This window comes from Balaenoptera physalus (genome assembly GCF_965194825.1).
Source record: "Balaenoptera physalus genome assembly, chromosome: 17".
Lineage (NCBI taxonomy): Eukaryota > Metazoa > Chordata > Mammalia > Artiodactyla > Balaenopteridae > Balaenoptera > Balaenoptera physalus.
In genome coordinates, this window is record NC_138895.1 from 46270705 (window position 1) to 46288676 (window position 17972).

Here is a 17972-nt window from a genome sequence, read left to right on the forward strand (position 1 = left end):
AAAAGAAAAAACAACCAGAGCGTCTGTCATATTGTAAGCACCACCCGCCCCGGTCCTGCCCATTTTAGAACCCTTGTATAAACAAGCACTGGATTCCCAAAGGACTGTGGGGAAGTGGGAATTCACAACAGCCTTACTGTGCAAGGTGAGTGGGATGGCCTTGATTGAGTGTATTCTCCAGGTAGCTGCTACTCAGGAGTCGCTTGATATTGCTCCACAGTTGTTTATTTCATCGTGGTTCCATGGGCCCATGGTGCGGCATCCCTTAGTAGATTGAACAAAGTTCTTACCATATCGAAAAAGCAAATTTTTTCCTTATCATATCTATTTTCCCAGTTCCTTCCCTTAGTTGGAAATGTTTATTATTGTGGGAAAATATTTGGGTACCAGCAGTAAAAGGATCTGACTAAGAACAAAGCCCAGAGGGTCGCGATGGGGAGAAAAAATGAGCAGAAAGCGAATCAATACTAGTAAACACAGAATGGCCAGGTGGCCCCTGTCAAATAAGAAGACCACTTGCTGCACAAACTTTAGATCATAGTCCTTTATCAGATATATCTTCTGTAAATATTTTCTCCCAGTCTGTGGCTTGTCTTCTCATTTTCTTGGCAGTGTCTTTTACAGGGCGGAAGTTTTAAATTTTAATGAATTATTATCAATTATTTCCTCCATGGACTATGCTTTTGGTGTTGTCTCTGAAAAGTCATTCTCATACACAAAGTCGTTTAGATTTTCTCCTGTGTTATCTTCTAGGAGTTTTATGTTTTACATTTAGGTCTATAATCCATTTTGAGTTAATTTTTGTGAAGGATGTAAGGTCTGTGTCTAGACTTTTTTTTTTTTTTTTTTTGGGCAGATGGATGTCCAGCTGTTCTAGCACCATTTGTCAAAAAGATGTTTTTTTCTCCATTGTACTGCCTTTGCCTCTTTGTTAAACATCAACTGACTCTACAGTTGACCCTTAAACAACATGGGTTTGAATTGTGCGGGTTTACTTCTACGTGGATTTTTTTCAGTAGTAAAATATAATACTACACTACTGCATGATCCGTGGTAGGTTGAATCGTTGGCGTGACAGGCAGATGCAGAGGATACTGTCAACAATGGATATGGGGGGCCAGGGATACAGAGGGCCAACTGCAAGTTGCAGGTGGATTTTTCAACTGTGAGGAGGGTTGTCGCCCCTAACCCCTGCATTGTTCAAGGGTCAGCTGTGTTTCTGCCCGTCTGTTTCTGGGCCACAACCTTTCAGTGACTTAAAGGTAAGTGACAGAGGTGGTATGTTTGCCGGAGCTGCCTTGCCTCCCTTGCTTGTTCTTGGCAGGCCTTCTGAAGGCAGTGGTTCGTGGGGGAGTCGGGCTGGCAGGGGGCTGGCACGGAGGACGCTCCCTGTGGGTCTTGGGAGCTCTGGGAGTTTCTGAGGAAAGGACTGATTGTTACCAGAGGCTCTGCGTCAGTAGAATAACAATGAGTCCAAGCCTCATTCCCTTCTCTTCTGCAGGCTCCCCGTTCAAAGCACACTCATCCTCACTGGTAAGATAATTCTCAGTGAGAATGAGTAACTACTAGAACCAGGGATTCCATTGATACAGATATAATTGGTAGTCCTCACCTTCAATTCTTCATTCTAGTGAAACCTAAAATAAAATTAGGCTTGTTTTCAAGCAGAGCTTTTGTGCTTAAATTACCCCACTTCTCTCTCTGTACCTGCAGGCTGATCTAAATTCCAGATTTCCTGTTTGGGGACTTGGATGGTTCTCCCACGGAGGTCAAGGTTAATTTGGTGATAGGTTAGTGAATGTAAGAGAGGGGCCAGTTCACTGTAGAGTTCCATTCTTTTTTTTTCTCTTTACATTTCCCCCTCCAATATCACTTAACTCTGTGGCTTCACATCATCATTTTCACATGCATACCTCATCCCTAATTTGTTTTTCTGGCTCTATGCTCTTTTCTCTTTCACTGTTCTAATCACCTGATAGACATTTTCCTTGGACACTCTGTTGGTACCTCAGACACCAAAAGTGACATTGGGTGGTCTTCTCCCAAACTTATCTTTTACATTGCTTTTTCTATAAATGGTGTCAGTGAGATGTCTCTATTGCCAAGTCTTACTGAAACTTCCAGTCCTGACACCTTATTAATCCCTCCCTTGTCCATATTTCATTACCTTGCTCTAGAATCAGTCTTCCTAGCTCTTTCTAACCCACCCTTCTCATGATCTCACTTCCTGCCCCCAAACCTTCAAGAGCTCACAATTCCCAGCTAGAGTTTGGGCTTCCTAGGCTAGCACTCAACCAACTTGAATTTCCTGGCTTTTCTACCTAACTTTCATTTTTATTTCTAGTACATTCCCTCATGCTGTTTGCTACCTAACTAAGCTGAGTGTTCTTTCCGTACCCCTGTTTCCTATAAATATCTTATACTTTTTCACTTTTGTGTCTTCATTCTCTTCTAAGCTAGTGGTCCTCAAACTTCAGTGCGCATCAGACCCACCTGGTAGGCTGGTTACAGCACAGATCACTGCGTCCCACCCCGGAGTTTCTGTTTCAGTAGGTCTGGGGTGGGGTCTGAGAATTTATAGTTCTAACAAGTATCCAGGTGATGTCGATGCTGGTGGTACAGAACTCCACCTTATACCTGAGAACCGCTCTTCTAAGCAATTTTCAAAGCTGATGTGGAAGTATTACAGTCCGTGTTTAATACATTTGGGTTAAAAGATAAATTTAACTGTTAAGAAGGTTGTCAGTTATTCAGATCTGTGCACTGGAGTTTGTTTACAACAGTGCTAGGATTGAGTTTTGAACTTTAAAAAATGTATAATTTAAGCTCTTACTCTGTGCCATCTGACAGGCCCTTTGCCTGTAAAAGCACTGTTGAATTGAGGGTTATACTTCTGTTTCCTCTCTACGTACTGGATGAGGACACTTGTCATCTTTACTCTGAGGCCACCGATGACCTCGCTCTGTCATTACAGACCAACAGGCTCTACAGCCAGTCAACCTCCAATTACCAAACTACAGGCCTGTATATTGAAAGCTTTGCCAGCATCTTGGTTGTTCTTTCTGTTACCAGGTCTAGGCATAATCTTGTAGCTTGGTGGCTTGGTAATTACACCCTGTTAAAGACTCAGGTGTCCTCATCTGTCCTAGTGCGAAGGTTTTACATTTTAGTCTTGTTTTTAAATGTAGGGATCTGTCCTTGTCCCATTTAAAATGGTTGTGTAAGCCGCCTGTACCATCAGTGGAGGTGGGAAAAGAGAGGGGTGGGAAAGCAGTGTGGCCTGCAACCTGTTAAGAGGCACTTTCATGCTTTTTGCAAGGGCAGGTCCAAGGGTGAATGCAGTTTGAGGAGGGTGTTTGGAACTCCTGCAAAGGTCATCAATACCTCATAGATTTCACTCCTCTCCTCATTGCAGTTACATTCTGCAGGTCTAGCCTGCAGTCCCGTAAACGTTGCTTGCCTGTGGCCTGGCTTCACGCAGAGAGGTAAAGGACCTCTCATTTAATGGGGCTTCATTTGTGAAGGATTCTAAAGGGAAAGCCTGAAGAGTGCTTGCTGTTGGATGAACGTACCTGAGATGTTTCCCTTACACACCTCTGGACTTTTGATATCTAACCCAAAATAAAATATCCCAAGGAAATGCCATCAGATTCTAGATTTTTTTCTGTGGTTCATCTTACAAGTTTTATTGTTTCCCGTAAGTAAGTGACGAGGTCAGCCCTGCCAGTGCTTTGGGAAAGCGCCTTGCCCATTGCTTTGGGAGTTGAACTTTGTGATCCTTTGGAAAACTGACTTGTCTTCTGTTGCATTTTAGTCTTTCTCTGTCCATTCTTCACTCTACTTCATAAACTTTGATAAGTTAGCAGGCTTATCAAAGGGTAGGTAGGTATCTTTTTCTGCCCAGGTGTATTTATTTAATTTTTAAAAATTGTACATTAAGGAAAGGAAAGTAGTTTTTAGGGAAATTACAGTGCGTTAAGCATTACAGTAAAGGCATAAAACGTATCAAGTATTTTAGTTACAGTTTTTTATGAATGAATATTATATGAATGAATTATTATATGAAAGAATAGTATGCATTAATACACTAAGATCTTATTTCTGAAGTTTGTTTTAGAAATGAGATTTTTGTTCAGTAATAGTCTGGCTAAGTGGGTACATTTGTTCTTTGTAAGTTATCAATTTTTTTAAATTGTCAGAATTTTTTTCTAGAGGTGAAAGTTTTATTAGAGATGCTCAGTCTCTCATTTTATAGTTAAGTGCAGTGAGGTCCTGATAAATCACACTGATTGCTGAAACCACCCTGAATCTGACTTGATCTTTTATTCAGAAGATATCTCAGGTCCTATGGGATCATCATACTGAAAAAAATCTTCCTTGTTTCTCTATGCAGAAGAAATGAACTTAGGTTGAGTCTTAGTTTAGTAGGGTTTTGGATAAACAGAGTGTAACATACATAAATCCTAACACTGTTCTTTTTTTTTTTTTTAAATAAAGTTATTTATTTTTGGCTGTGTTGGGTGTTCGTTGCTGCACACAGGCTTTCTCTAGTTGCGGTGAGCGGGGGCTACTCTTCATTGTGGTGCACAGGCTTCTCATTGCGGTCGCTTCTCTTGTTGCGGAGCACAGGCTCTAGGCGCACGCTTCAGTAGTTGCGGCACGCGGGCTCAGTAGTTGTGGCTCACGGGCTCTAGAGCACAGGCTCAGGAGTTGTGGCGCATGGGCTCAGTTGCTTCACGGCATGTGGGATCTTCCCAGACCAGGGATCGAACTCGTGTCCCCTGCATTGGCAGGTGGATTCTCAACCACTGTGCCACCGGGGAAGCCCCTAACACTGTGTTCTTATGTGGTCTTGTCCATTAGGGTGAGGACAGGGTGGGCGGTGGTGGGAGAAGGGGAGTCAGAAGTGAGCATCTGTGACACCAGCAGGAGCTGCTCCCATGACTGTAGTGTTGAGAGTGTCGCCTTGTGGCTGTGTCTCAGTTTTCCCTGACATCCATCACACCCACATCACACAAAGATTGGGGAAAACTGCATTTCCTTCCACAAACCCTAGGTGTGTCTGATCAAAAAGGCCTCATAGATAACTGCCATGAAGAAATTGGAGACATTTAGAATGTAATGATGTTTCCCCTGGGGGCGGGAGGTGAAGGGTCCAGGGGTGGAAAATTGAGGAATCAACGACCTAGAAGTTGTGGAGTTGAAGTTCTGCAGCCAGTTGAAATATCTGAGTTGTTACCCCCAGAAGACTCATACTGTGAGTGAAGAATACCATGGGCATGGTGCCCTGAAGACCTGGGCTTGAGTTTGCCTTCTTTCCCACCCCTCATGCCACTTAGTAGCTGTGCGATCTTGAGTAGGACTCTGTAGACTCACGTTCTTTTTTTTTTTTTTCCAAACGAAAGGTCTTAACGTATTTATTACCAAGCCAGCCCACGAGTGCAGAAACATTGAAATGAAGAGAAAAATCACTTTCCCAATGAAGCACATTCGGCTGTCCAGATAGTAGCAATGTTTTCAGAGTGATACGTTAAGATACAAGTGACCTTGGTAACAGCGTAAATATGCGTGCCAGCTTATGTGCAACTCCTTATAGACCCAGCTTGGTTCTTCTCCAGTGCCTCCTCTTGGAGTTGTACTTGATTTTATTACGAGTTTTCATCCAAATCCATTGGGGAATTGGGACAATTCTGTTTCGTTTCTTGGCTAGCAATCGCTTGATCCTGAAAATCTTGTGAGTAGACCTGGTGAGGAACAGATTCTACTGCACACACCAGGATGGCGGAGAAAAAGAGAGAGCATCCTTTTTGATGTCGATGACGCCCACTGCCTGGCCTGCCTCATCTGGGTGCTGGGAGCATTGACTACCTCACCTGGGTGTGGGGAGCAGCTCCCTGGATGACGTGAAAGTGTGGCATAGATGTAAAGCAGCCATATGAAATGTCTGGTGTTTATCATGATAATTATCACGGTTATATTATATGTTTATTATGTTGGCTGACTTCATTGTGGGTTTCTTAGATGCTTTCTCTTAAAGAAATATGGGATTTTAATTTAAAAGCACATTTCATGTGAGAGCATCGGAGTTGACTTTGGTAAATTCATGAACTTAAACACTAAAACTCTTTCCTGGCCTTTAATTATTTCTTGATTATTTAAGAGCATTTAATTCATCCTAATGCTTTGGAGTTATAAAACCATTAATATTATTATGGCTCTGAAAGCAAAGGCTACAGCTAATTCATTAGAATGATAAGGAATATTGTGAAAGGGTTTTCAGTCATTCTACTCACAACATTTCTGGGAAAATAATGAAACGTGAACCATAATAGAGTTTATCTGGGCATATTTTACATGTCTAAAGAAGCCTTTATAATAACTATTGTACTTATTAGTTTTATGTGACAGACAATTAATAAGCATATATAACATACCAGAAAATATTTTTGCTGATCTTACTTTCCCTAAGATGTTAGGGGTTTGTTTTATTTTTGTTTTAAAGTCATTCTGACCTTGCAATTTGAGAAGCATGGGCATTATTTTCATACTTTAATCCCTTTGTAAGCATTTATATTTAGGGAGGGAGTCTGTATATGTGTTTGTGTGTGTATGTTCACACATTTGATGACACAAATGTCATCAAAGGCTGACTTCAAGAATTCTAGTAGCAAAAAGATAGGGAAGAATTCTCATTTCTCAATTGCAGTTTGAAGAGAAAATGGTGTCCTGTTATGAAAGTCTTAAGTTTTGGCACGTTCTGCCATCTTTAATCTGATTGAGTGTTCACAAGGATAATTTAGTTGTCATAGATATTTTTTCCTAAACTTATTTTTGCCATAAAAGCCTCATTTCCCAACTGTATTCTGAGAAGTGGAGCGGGAGTAACATCTCATGAGTACCTACTATGTGCCAGGCACTGTTAGACACTTTATGTGCAGGTGTCATTTTACCATTGTAGGGGTATAATCTTCACTTTTTAGCGGGGGAAACTCCTGTGAACTCTTGCTGTCATTCAAACGTAGGTCTCCTGCACACTGAATGTCCATATTTTTCCCACTGTTTCCTTGTAGAGACATAAATTGCCAACTCTTTATCTAATATGCCAGTAAAGCTTATTCTACACTTAAAGGAGAATCGTCTCAGTTTTCTTTGCTTTGTCTTAAAAGTTATATGAGTTAGGGGTCAGGTAAACCCTCTGTCTGCAACGAAGCCTGTGGGTTTTTCCTCTCTTCCTCAGAAGTTCTTAATTACATTTGGCACATCTTATAGTGAAAGAATACGACTTGCGGGGGTGAAAAATGAAATGGTAACTATAATGAATAAAATTGTTTGCCAGTCCAACAAGTTGGTTTAAACAAAAGGGGGGGAAGCACCGCGAACGAATTTGTTTTTCATAATATACCTTTAAAACGTAATCAAAACTTGTTGAAGATACTAAACAATCGTCCAGTTGCTAAAACGGTTGGATTAGTACACAGTGACAGAGCCCTGAAGCTCTGTCTAGATTAGCTAGACAAGCAACGTGGCTGGAGGGGGTGATGGATCTGGGTCAGAGAGGTTCAATGACTTGCCTGAGGGAAAACCTGGAGGTGGAACTCTCACTTGGTGTTCTTGATTCGTAGGTGAGAAATAAATACCACCGGGATTGAGTTAGAGCCATCTTTTCCTGTATCTGCAGGTTTGTAGAATGTGAACTGGTTTGATACTGTAAACTGAGCACGGGTCTGCTGAAGCCAGGAGCTGGTTGGTGTAGCCCTAGGACCATAGCTCAGGCTGCCATTTTGGAAAAGTGGGTCTTTACTCATAAGGAAAAATAGGGGAGAAGTGAATTCATTCAATAAACATTTACTGAATGTTTTCTGTGCTTAGTAGGGACGCAGGTGACGAGGGGAACTCTTCATCTGTTGAGGTAGGCAGACAAATCAGAGTGTAATATAAGTAAAAGTCATAAGGAGTAATGAAAAGTCATTATGTGACCAGGGAAAGGTGAGGACTTACATGTGGCTGGTGCTTAAGTAGAATGTTCTTTCGTTCTCAATCCCCCTTTTTCCTTCTTATTCTCTCAGCCTAGCATCCTTTTCTCCATGAAGGCCTTTCCCTGACCCCCCCATCCCAGGACTGGGTTAGATTCCCTTGTTGTGGGGTCCTAGAGTACAGTTTACCACCCATAGCAGACATCTACCCCCTGGATTATAAGTGACTCTTACCTGACTGTAAGCTTCCGTGAGAGAAAGGGCCATATAGACACAGGGCCCCGCACCTCGTAGGTGCTTAAATATTTGCTAAATGAAGCTATAAAGGTTGGAATTCAGCTGGGGAGGGCCCTGTAATAATAATAGATATTTACTGAATGCTTATTATGTGCCAGGCACTATAAAAGGACTTGGTATGTATTAATGCCTCTAATTGTTCAGCAACCCCAGAAAGTAGGTACTATTTGTTTTACAAATGGAGAACCTGAGGCACAGAAGTTGAATCGGTCCTCACAGGTTGCTTATAAGTGCAGAGCCTGGCGCAACCCTAGTCTTTTGGATCCAGAGTCTTGCCCTCACCCACTTTGCTCCCTGCTTGCCCTGCTTCGGAGTTTAGACGAGCTCCCGGAGCCAGTGGAGGCTCTTAGTGCTCTAAGCAGGGGAGTGTGTGCCCGTGTAAAGTAATCCTGGCACTGTTGTGTAGATGGACTGTGCAAAGGAGGGAGATGCCTGGAGCAGGGCAGTCACCCCTGACACGGCACTGGCAAGACGTATCAGCGTGATTTATTGACTTAACAAACAGGCGGAGCGCTTCCTATGTGCCAGGCACTGTTCAAAGTGCTTTACAAAGTGCAACTGATTTCATGTTCATAGCAACCCTACGGGGTCGGCACTGTTACGATCACCCCCACTTTATAGATAAGAACCTGAGCTTCAGGGAGGACCCACAGGTGGTAAGTGGCAGACAAGGCCAAGTCCAGGCTCTTAACCACTATCCGTGCTGCCCTGAGTCTTCCTGTAAAGGGAACATTTGATTACTGGTGGTCTCCAGGGCTGCTCCTATTCCAGATAGTAGAGGATCTCGGTGATATTTTGGAGATGGAGTCTTCCATTTGTAAAAGCATCTGCTCTGAAGACATTAGTCTAGAAATATTTAAATGATTCTGTTCTATTTAATATATGCTTGGCTTGGAGCAGAAAACAAAACAAAACAAAAGACAGAAGACACAGGCCCTGCCTTGAGGAACTTATATTATGCTGAGGGGAGACAAAAAAAGCACATAGACAGATAAAGAAAAAAATAATTTTGGCTAGAGAAAAGTAAGTGAAAAAAGTTAAAAAGGTGATGTGATAGACCTATACTATCCACTACGGCAGCCGCTCGCCACGTGCCCATTGAGCACTAGAAAGGTGGCCAGTCCACACTGTGAAGTGCTGTGTAAGATACACACTGCAGTTTAGAGACTTAATATGAAAAGAAAATGATCAATATCTCAATTTTTACATTGATTACATCTTAAAATAAATTGTTTATGTATTAGATTAAATAAAATATACTAAATAAATGACAGGTGAAATACGCTAGGCCCCAAAGGACAAATATTGTATATTCTACTTATATGAGGAATAATTGGATTCCTAGAGATAGAAAGTAGAATGATGGTTGCCAGGGGCTGGAGGGGCAAGAAATGAGGAATTATTGTTTGATGGGTACAGAGTTTCAGTTTGGGATGATGAGAAAAGTCTGGAGATGGATGGTAGTGATAGTTACTTGACAGTATGAACGTACTTAATGCCACTGACTACTAAAAATTTAAAAATACATGTGTGGTTCGCATTGTATTCTTATTGGACTATGTTGGGATAGAGAGTGGTGGGTAAGATGATCAGGAAAGGCTTTTTTGAGGAGATCTTCAAAAAAAAAATGAGTCCTCTGAAATGAGAAGGAATTGACCACACAGAAGCATGAGGGAAGAGTTTCAGTCAGATGAAGAGCTGGTGCCAAGGTCCTGGGGTGGGAACAAGTTTGAATGCTTGGGGAGGCGGGTGAGATGAGGGTGGAGGTGGGGGTCCCAGGTCATGCAGAGTCTTATGAGCCACAGTTGAAGAGTTCAGATACTACTTCTGCTCAACTTGAGATGAGAAACAAAGCAATAAAAAAGTGCAAAGTCTGTATAGAGGAAACCATACAAAATTGCTAATATTTCTGACCTACAAAATGGCAATTTCATCTGATTGAACCTAATATTGGGATTTGTTATGCCCTTTCTGCGAGCAAAGAACGCACTTCATTGTTTCTAATTACTTGTTCTTTGATGGGCGCCTCAGAGGACAGCACCCTGTCCTCTGAGAGCTTGCAGAGCACTATGCCTGACAGCAAATCTGTGTTGAAATGGAAAAAAACCTAGCTGGCCACAAACTGACACTGTCAGAAATCATAAAAAATTCTGAAGGCAGTCTCTTGAATGTTTCCTGTTTTATAAACCTTTGTCTTTGTCACCTTTGTGGCTTTTGGAACCTGGAGGGAAAGATAATAGTATTAGCACCTTTGGATCTCTTGTCTCTATCAAGTCATTGGGGGCATTTATTATTATTGCACAGGGAGACTTTTCCTTCTGGAAAGGTCTTGACTCAGGATAAGAAAATTGAAGGGTTGGCCTTCCCCGTAGGGGAGGGTTGTTAGGAAGGCAAGTTGGGGTGGTTTATCCATGTATTAAAGGCCGTCGGTGCTGGCTCAGGTCATCTCACGGCCGTGCTCTGCATCCCACACCCACCTTGGTGGCCTCGTTATGTTATTACCACCTTTCCCAGAGCAGGGGGCCTGGGACAATGAGAGGAGACCCCATGGGAGGTGCTGCGGGACAAATCTTTTTCTTAATAGTCTTTGATACCAGAGCCCCTGGTGGAAAATGTTTGTTCATATTAGAGGGGGAGATGGTTAATACCTAAAATCTTTCATTTGGTGAAAACATTCTCTGGGCTTTGAAACCTCTCTGGCCACCTGCTGGGGACCAGTGGGTCCAGCCAGCAATAATGATTACCGCCTTGGGCTCTGGTCTTTTGTGCAAGTGGTCTGGGTACTGTTTGAACTCCCCAACCAAACGCTTCTAAGTGGCTCTGGGCATCTCAGGTGGTGTGAGGGGAAGAGGTGAGTGCGGATTCCTCAGGCTATGCGGATTTTAAAAGTTGACTGGATGCATTGTGCTCTCCTGGGATGACTAGACATCTTTTCCTGGTAGCCTAGGTGCAGTGCAAGCCAATTTTCTAAACACAGTAGAGGCATGTTATGTAATTATTGATATCTGAGCCACAAAGCAAAAATCTGTCCCATGATTCCTAGACGATCTCTCAGCTCTGCATATTGTAATCTGTTTCTGTGGGGTCACTGTGGTGTCATCTTTGTTTACCATCAAATGGTCAACTAATAGAAGTCATGAACTACATTCATTGACCACTTTCTAACCACATGAGGAACTCCTTATGTGGATAGTTTATATGAAGGTGGAGTTGGGTTTAGGGTAGTAACAGAGCCTTTCCTTTATTCTTCAGTCCTGATCAGCTTCGTTTGCTTTGTTTTATATCAAAGTTAGCCAGATCATTGTGACCCCCAGGCTTCATTATGACACAGACTAAGAAAGCTGTGTGATTCCCCAGAGTGGCTTGAGTTTGAAGAACAGTCACTTTTTTTTACCAGGGTACCGGATCTGCCTAAAAGAGCAAATGTGTCTACACAATTATAAATAATCATGCATTGGGTTTTTACTTTACAGTTTACAGTAGCTGTTTCACACATTGCCTCTCTTCAATCTTCCCATGAAACCTGGGAGACGGGCATTGTTATTTTCTCATCTTACAGGTAAGGAGGCTCAGCCTCCGAGTTTCTGTCCAGGTGCGCTGACTTCAGGTTGGATTCTCTTCAGCCCCTTCTAACTCACATGTTGCCTAACTTTCTGGCACGTGGCCCAGTGGTCTATAAGAATCTGGTCATTCAACATAAGGGGAGGAACCCATCATCCATCAAGTATTTCTGATTCTCTGTCTAGTAACTCCCACTGGCACGTCCCGCTTGCTTGGTCACCAAACTCATCATGTCTCAAACCACCTTGCTGCGTGAGCCACATGCCTGCTTCTTCCTGTATTTCTGAGTCAGTGAAGGATTCTACCCCTCATTTGACGAAACCTGGGTGTTAGGATTCTATGTGGGTGATGGTGGACACACCATGTGATCGCTAGGGCTCAGGGTTCCACAGCTGTAAAATGGGGCTAATACCTGTCTTATTGGGTGTTGGGAGTATTTTGGGGTCTCATCCATTTACATTTGGCACACAAATGCTCAACAAGGATAGCAGCTACTGTTGTCACTTTTAAAATATCATTATAGCCTCTTTCCCCTCATTCAGTCAATTGGCAGGTCCTGCAGATTCTACCCACATTAATACCATCGACTCCATCCTTTCCAATCTCTCTGCCTTAGACTTCTTACATAATTGCTGCCATAATTTGACTCATCAACCGTGGCTCCAGTCCAGCCCCTCTAATCCATCATCTGCACTATATCCAGCCTCATTTTTCCAAAAGCACAAATTTGAACTTCTCCTTGAAGTCCTTCATTTGCTTACAGAATAAATATAAATTCTTTAGTTTCTCCCCAAAGGCCCTTCATGACCTGACCCTTTTTGTAGCCTCATCTCACTGTCATTCCTGTTCCTGGACACACACGCTACCCTCCACCGTGCAGAACTGGGGCTCCTCTGAGTAATTCCCCATCCTGTCTGTGTTCCCTAAATGTCTTGGTTCTCTGTCCCCAGTTTCCCCTCTTCCCTCCTGCCCCTCAGACCCCACCCCTGCTGCCATGCCTAGCTGATGTCAACCCACCATCAGCTTCGTGGTCTCAGCACCTCACATAGCATCCTGCACACAGTAGGTGCTCAAGAAGTGAACGAATTAACTCTTGGCTTCAGTGGATACTGCGTGGCCAGCATCTTTAGCCCAGGGTCCTCTCACGTCTCCAGCGTCTCTCGGGGGCTGACAAGGCTGGACGCAGACTGGATCTTCAGGGGAAGACCCTGGGTTGGTAGCTGAGCCACCAGGAGGCCTGGAGTCTGCCCCTGGGAACTTGGGGTAAAGAGAAATGAGGTCACTGTCACCACAATTCATCCACTTCATCACAGCAAGAAAGCCTACCTGAGGTTCAAGTATATACAGCAGCGGCTGTCCCACCAGGAATTTATCCAGAGTTGCCATTTGACTGTTCAGAATTTACATCATAATTGTCCCAAAATATTCCCTGCAGAAGCAGCCATCCTCCCCCCACCCCCACCCCATCAACAACCAGCTGAGAATGATTATCCATGGTTACCAGGCCTACCATCTCCATCAGCCGAAAAGTGACAAAGCCAGGCCTGCTGGCCCTAAAGGCCATAGGCGCTTACCCTGTTGTGGCTGGAATCACACTTGTCCAGAGTCATCTGACAGCTTTCCACAGAAGGTTGTGAGGCGTTAGTCTAGTCTTATTGTTTTGTGAGAAGGACATTTAATGCTTTCCTCCGTATGTTATGCTCTGGAAAACTCAAGCAGCATGGAAAACTTATTGCATTACATGTATGTTTGAAACCACTAGAAATCCAAGCCTCTCTCCTTCATGAGAACTATGGGGATTTGCTTTGTCCTCCCCCCCAAAAAAAGATGCAAAACCTGCTAAATATGTTCCCAAGCAAGTGTTGACATCTCTGAGTTTCGTGCTCAGATATACAGAAGTGCCTGAAAAAGGACCCCACGATCCACCTGCTATGGATCTTGGAAATGCAGACTTGTCTGAAAGAGAAGGCTGTGACCAGGGAAACGGATTTATTCTCTAAGACATAGGTTGCTCTCTTTATGCTGGTGTGTTTCAGTCAACTTTTTACTGAAGTATAACGCCATCAGAAAAGGACACAAATCAGAAGTGCACAGCTTGAATTTGCAAGTTGCCCTTTTCATATATTAATATATAACGATTAATAGGATTTGGTGCCACCACCAATTTCTCATTGAATTAAATGAAGGGGTCGGTGAGGATGGAGATGGGAATGAAGTTCTGAATTCCATTCTCTTGACACAGCTGTTTTATAACTTCCCCGTTACTCACATGCTCAAGAAGGCCAAGTTTTGTTTCCTGGTGCTCACAGCCTGTAACTTTTGTCTCCAGTTCTGTCGCTTTAGTCTTCTGAATACACAGATGAATTCCAGTGAAGCCCCCATATATAAAGGTGGCCTGCTCCCATCCTACTTGTTTGTCCGAAGAAAGGACCCCAAAGAGTTTATCTGCACACGTGGTTCTGATAAGGGAGTTCCTTACCTAGATTGGATTTTCCCCCCCCCTTATGACGATGCCTCTCTTACCCCTGTGTCTTCCCCTTTTCTATCTTAAGAGGTGGAAACTCTTTAGGGCTGTAGTTTATCTCTCAAGTTCATGGCCTTCTTTTCTTCTAGAAGATTTGTCTGATCACCTCCCCTCCTCCCATGCCGTCTTCTGTGGGTCCACTTAGTTGAAGCCAACTTAACACAGGCTGGTGCAATTTTCAGTCAAGTGCAGTTCACTCTTCCCCCTTGTTAGGAAAACAGCACTTTCTTGGCCCATTAGTGATGAACTAATACTCCATAATATTTTCTAATATCCAGTCCACATTCAGTTTTCCCCAGTTGTCCTAAGAATGCCTTTTACAATTAAAAAACAACAACAACAGAGTATACTAGAGTTTTTATTCCTGGTCGTTTATTAATGCATCAGAGAATATCTGGATGATTGTGATGGCTCAGTGGATAGAACAGTGGTGCAGACATTGTTAATCGTGTAGACAATTCCCCAGGAGAAGACTGCATTTGCCTGTCTGTTGTTGGCAGTTTCCTTACTTGCTTGATGCAGCAAGTGTAGGCAAAAGTGAATGAATAAGCATGAATGCAGACACCCATCACCACTGTGAATGAGCCACTTATCACTCCTAGAAGTCTGGAAGGTCTCATTTCTTTCATGAACCTAATTGTCATCAGTGTGAGGCAGCCACATACACACGTTGTTAGTACCCAGGAACCACCTCATGTGTGCTGGTTTGCCAGAAAACGTGTGTTTTTATTCTAGAAAGGAGCATAGCTCAGTAGAGGTACACGGGCAGGCCTTAGGAATTCACCAGAGATTTGGACGTCATGATAATAAATGGACTTTATTTTGGGGGAGTACATGTTAAGATTTACAGAATGATTGAACAGATAGTGTATAGTTTTATATATCCCCCAGGCCCCTACCCATTTTCCTTGTTATTGCATACATTGGTTACAATTAATGAACCAATATTGCCACATTATCATTAGCTATAGTCCACGGTGTACATTAAGGTTCACACTTCGTGTTGTACATTCTGTTGGTTTTGACAAATGCTTAATGTCATGTATCTACCATTACAGTTTCACACAGGATAGTTTCACTGCCCTAAAAAATCTCACTTTCCATCTGTTCATCTGTCCCTCCTTCCCCCGAACACCTGATGTTTTACTGTCTCCATAGTTTTGCCTCTTCCAGAATGTCATATAGTTGAAATCGTACAGCGTGTAGCCTTTTCAGACTGGCTTCTTTCACTTAGTAATATGCATGTAAGTTTCCTCCTTGTCTTTTACTGGCTTGATAGCTCATTTTATCTTATCACTGAATACTATTCCACTGTTTGGCTCTACCACACTTTGCTTATCCACAAAGCTTACCGTTTTATTTATTTATTTTTTAAAATACATCTTTATTGGAGTATAATTGCTTCACAATGCTGTGTTAGTTTGTGTTGTACAGCAAAGCGAATCAGCCATGTGCATACACACGTTCCCATATCCCCTCCCTCTTGAGCCTCCCTCCCACCCTCCCTATCCCAGCCCTCTAGGTCGTCGCTATTTTTAAATAGATGATAGAACATTTCGGCACATAGTAGGTGTTTGGTAAATCAATAGTTATTAAATGACTTAGTTAGATTGAATCCTTACTTTTTCTGACAGGTGTGTAGTGCAAAGGGAGTGTTGTGATGGAAAAGGCAATTCTGTGTTAGGCATTGATTTCTGCTAATATGCAGTTATTGTTTAAGGAGAGAGCATTTAACCCCACAGCGGCTTAGCCCAGCAGCTGCAGACAGCTTTGATATGCCCAGGCTTCCAACAACAGTTTAAACATTCTCCCTAGCACTGCGCTGTCCAATGTAGTGGCCACTAGCCACTAGCCACGTGTGGCTATTTCAATTTCAATTGATTAAAAGTAAATGCAATAAAAAATTCAGTGCCTCTGTTGCACCAGCCACATTTCAATTGCTCGATAGCTCTATGTGACTAGTGGCTCCCATTTTGGACAAGGCATGTCTAGAACATCATAATCATCACAGACAATTGTATCGGACAGCCCTAATCTAGAGCATTCAAATAGAAGGAGGGGATTGAAATGAGTTGACCAAGCCAATTCTGCTTTCTCCTTAATGCTTAGCTGTTTCTGAGCTGTAACAATTTTACAATGGAAGAGAGGAAGGCCAGAGATTTGTTTGCTGGAGAAAAGTTGCTTAAAATAACTTGGGATAAAAAGGCTGCCCAGCCCAGTGAAGCTGTGAAATCCTCCTTGTGTGACAACCCCAGGAGGCCTAGCTTGCCAAAGCTTTAGTCCCTTGATCAACTAGTGTTACGGAGTTTTACAGAACTCTTGAGTTCTTACTTATTTAGTTTGGTGAAAAAGCAGGGGCCTTCTCTAATTTGAGGGGTTGGGGTGGGTGTGGAGAGGGAGTTAAACTTCTCAACTAATAAATCTGCAAATTGTACACCCACCCCTGAGTAAACGCCTATGGTCCTTGGATGCCAGGAATGTGAAACCTGAATAAATATCAGATATTTGCCACAGAAATTGTAGCTCATTCCCTTGAAATTGAGATTACTCTTATTTGGGAGCAAAGCAAATGACAGTTAAGTTTTCTTGGTTTTTTTCTTTTTTGCCAGCTCTTTGGATGTGATCAGATCTAATTTCATTCACGTGGTAAGTGCCATGCTGACACAAAGTGTTATGGGTTTTTTCAGTCTACTTAGATTTCAATTCTGTATGCATTTTATGTATGGCATTTTAATAAAGTCTTCAGGTTTTTTTCTTCTAAATAGAAGTACAGATAACAGACATTATATGAAATTGTGCTTTCCCTTAATGCTTAATCTGGAAATTGGCTGTTGATGTTGGTGAGGGTTTTTAATATAATTTTCAACTGAAAACACCAAATTGCTCTGTTTGCACATTGTAGCTTTAAATATTGACTTTTCATCTTTTGACATGCTTGGGTTTCTAAGAGGGCCACATGTGGAAAGGCAAATTTGACAGGATAATATATCTACCAGAATTCCCATGAAAAGACTTAAAATATTCTGGTATTTGGACGTCCATTCAGGATGTGACCACTTGGAATCATGACTGTCTATAAACACAGGCTTAGAATTGATAGTTTTCTCTAAGAATAGGCACAGAGAAAATAGTATATTATCTTGCAAATGAAGAATTGGAAATTCCAGACCTCAAATGAAGACAGAGTTCCCTTTAATCTTTCGGCTAGGGTTACCTGCTAAACAACTCTTAGAGAAGAGTTGCTGAGATTTAATCAGTATTTAATAATTATTGCATTTGTTCAACTGACTTTTCTTTGAAAACAAACACGTTGGCCCTTGAATAAAAGGCAGGATAACGGATGGATTTCTTATATTTACTATGGTTTTCCTTTAATTTTAAAAAGTATATTTTAATTTAGACACTGTTTTGTGTTAGCAAAGTCTCAAGAAATTGATTATGGTTTCTTCGCATGGGATTGTTTTCTTAAAAGCCACGCAAGGGGAAAGAATCAATATTAGGGCTTTCCGAGTGGCAGCTTTTTACAGAGTCCCCCAGCACGATAGATTACAGCTGTTGTTGTAAAGGATTTTAAAAGAACAATCTGTATTAAAAGCCTCCTTCTTTGGTATGAGCTG

General features: G+C 42.3%; 1 protein-coding gene, 1 long non-coding RNA gene and 1 pseudogene across 3 annotated transcripts in view; 1 reads left to right on the forward strand and 2 right to left on the reverse strand.

Moving 5' to 3' along the window:
- Positions 1-17972, forward strand: part of SDC2 (syndecan 2) — a 111200-nt gene that overhangs the window by 65451 nt on the left and 27777 nt on the right. The window lies entirely within an intron of this gene.
- Positions 755-17972, reverse strand: part of LOC309646463 — a 57306-nt gene continuing 40088 nt past the window's right edge. Inside the window, exon 2 of the long non-coding RNA XR_014255385.1 lies at positions 755-4474. This is a non-coding gene — a long non-coding RNA (uncharacterized lncRNA). The remainder of the gene's footprint in view (positions 4475-17972) is intronic.
- On the reverse strand, positions 1834-13395 carry LOC309646740 (large ribosomal subunit protein eL39 pseudogene; annotated as a pseudogene). The gene is made up of 2 exons: positions 13342-13395; positions 1834-5761 (listed from the first exon to the last, which is right to left on the reverse strand). The product of its transcript is annotated as a large ribosomal subunit protein eL39 pseudogene (transcript).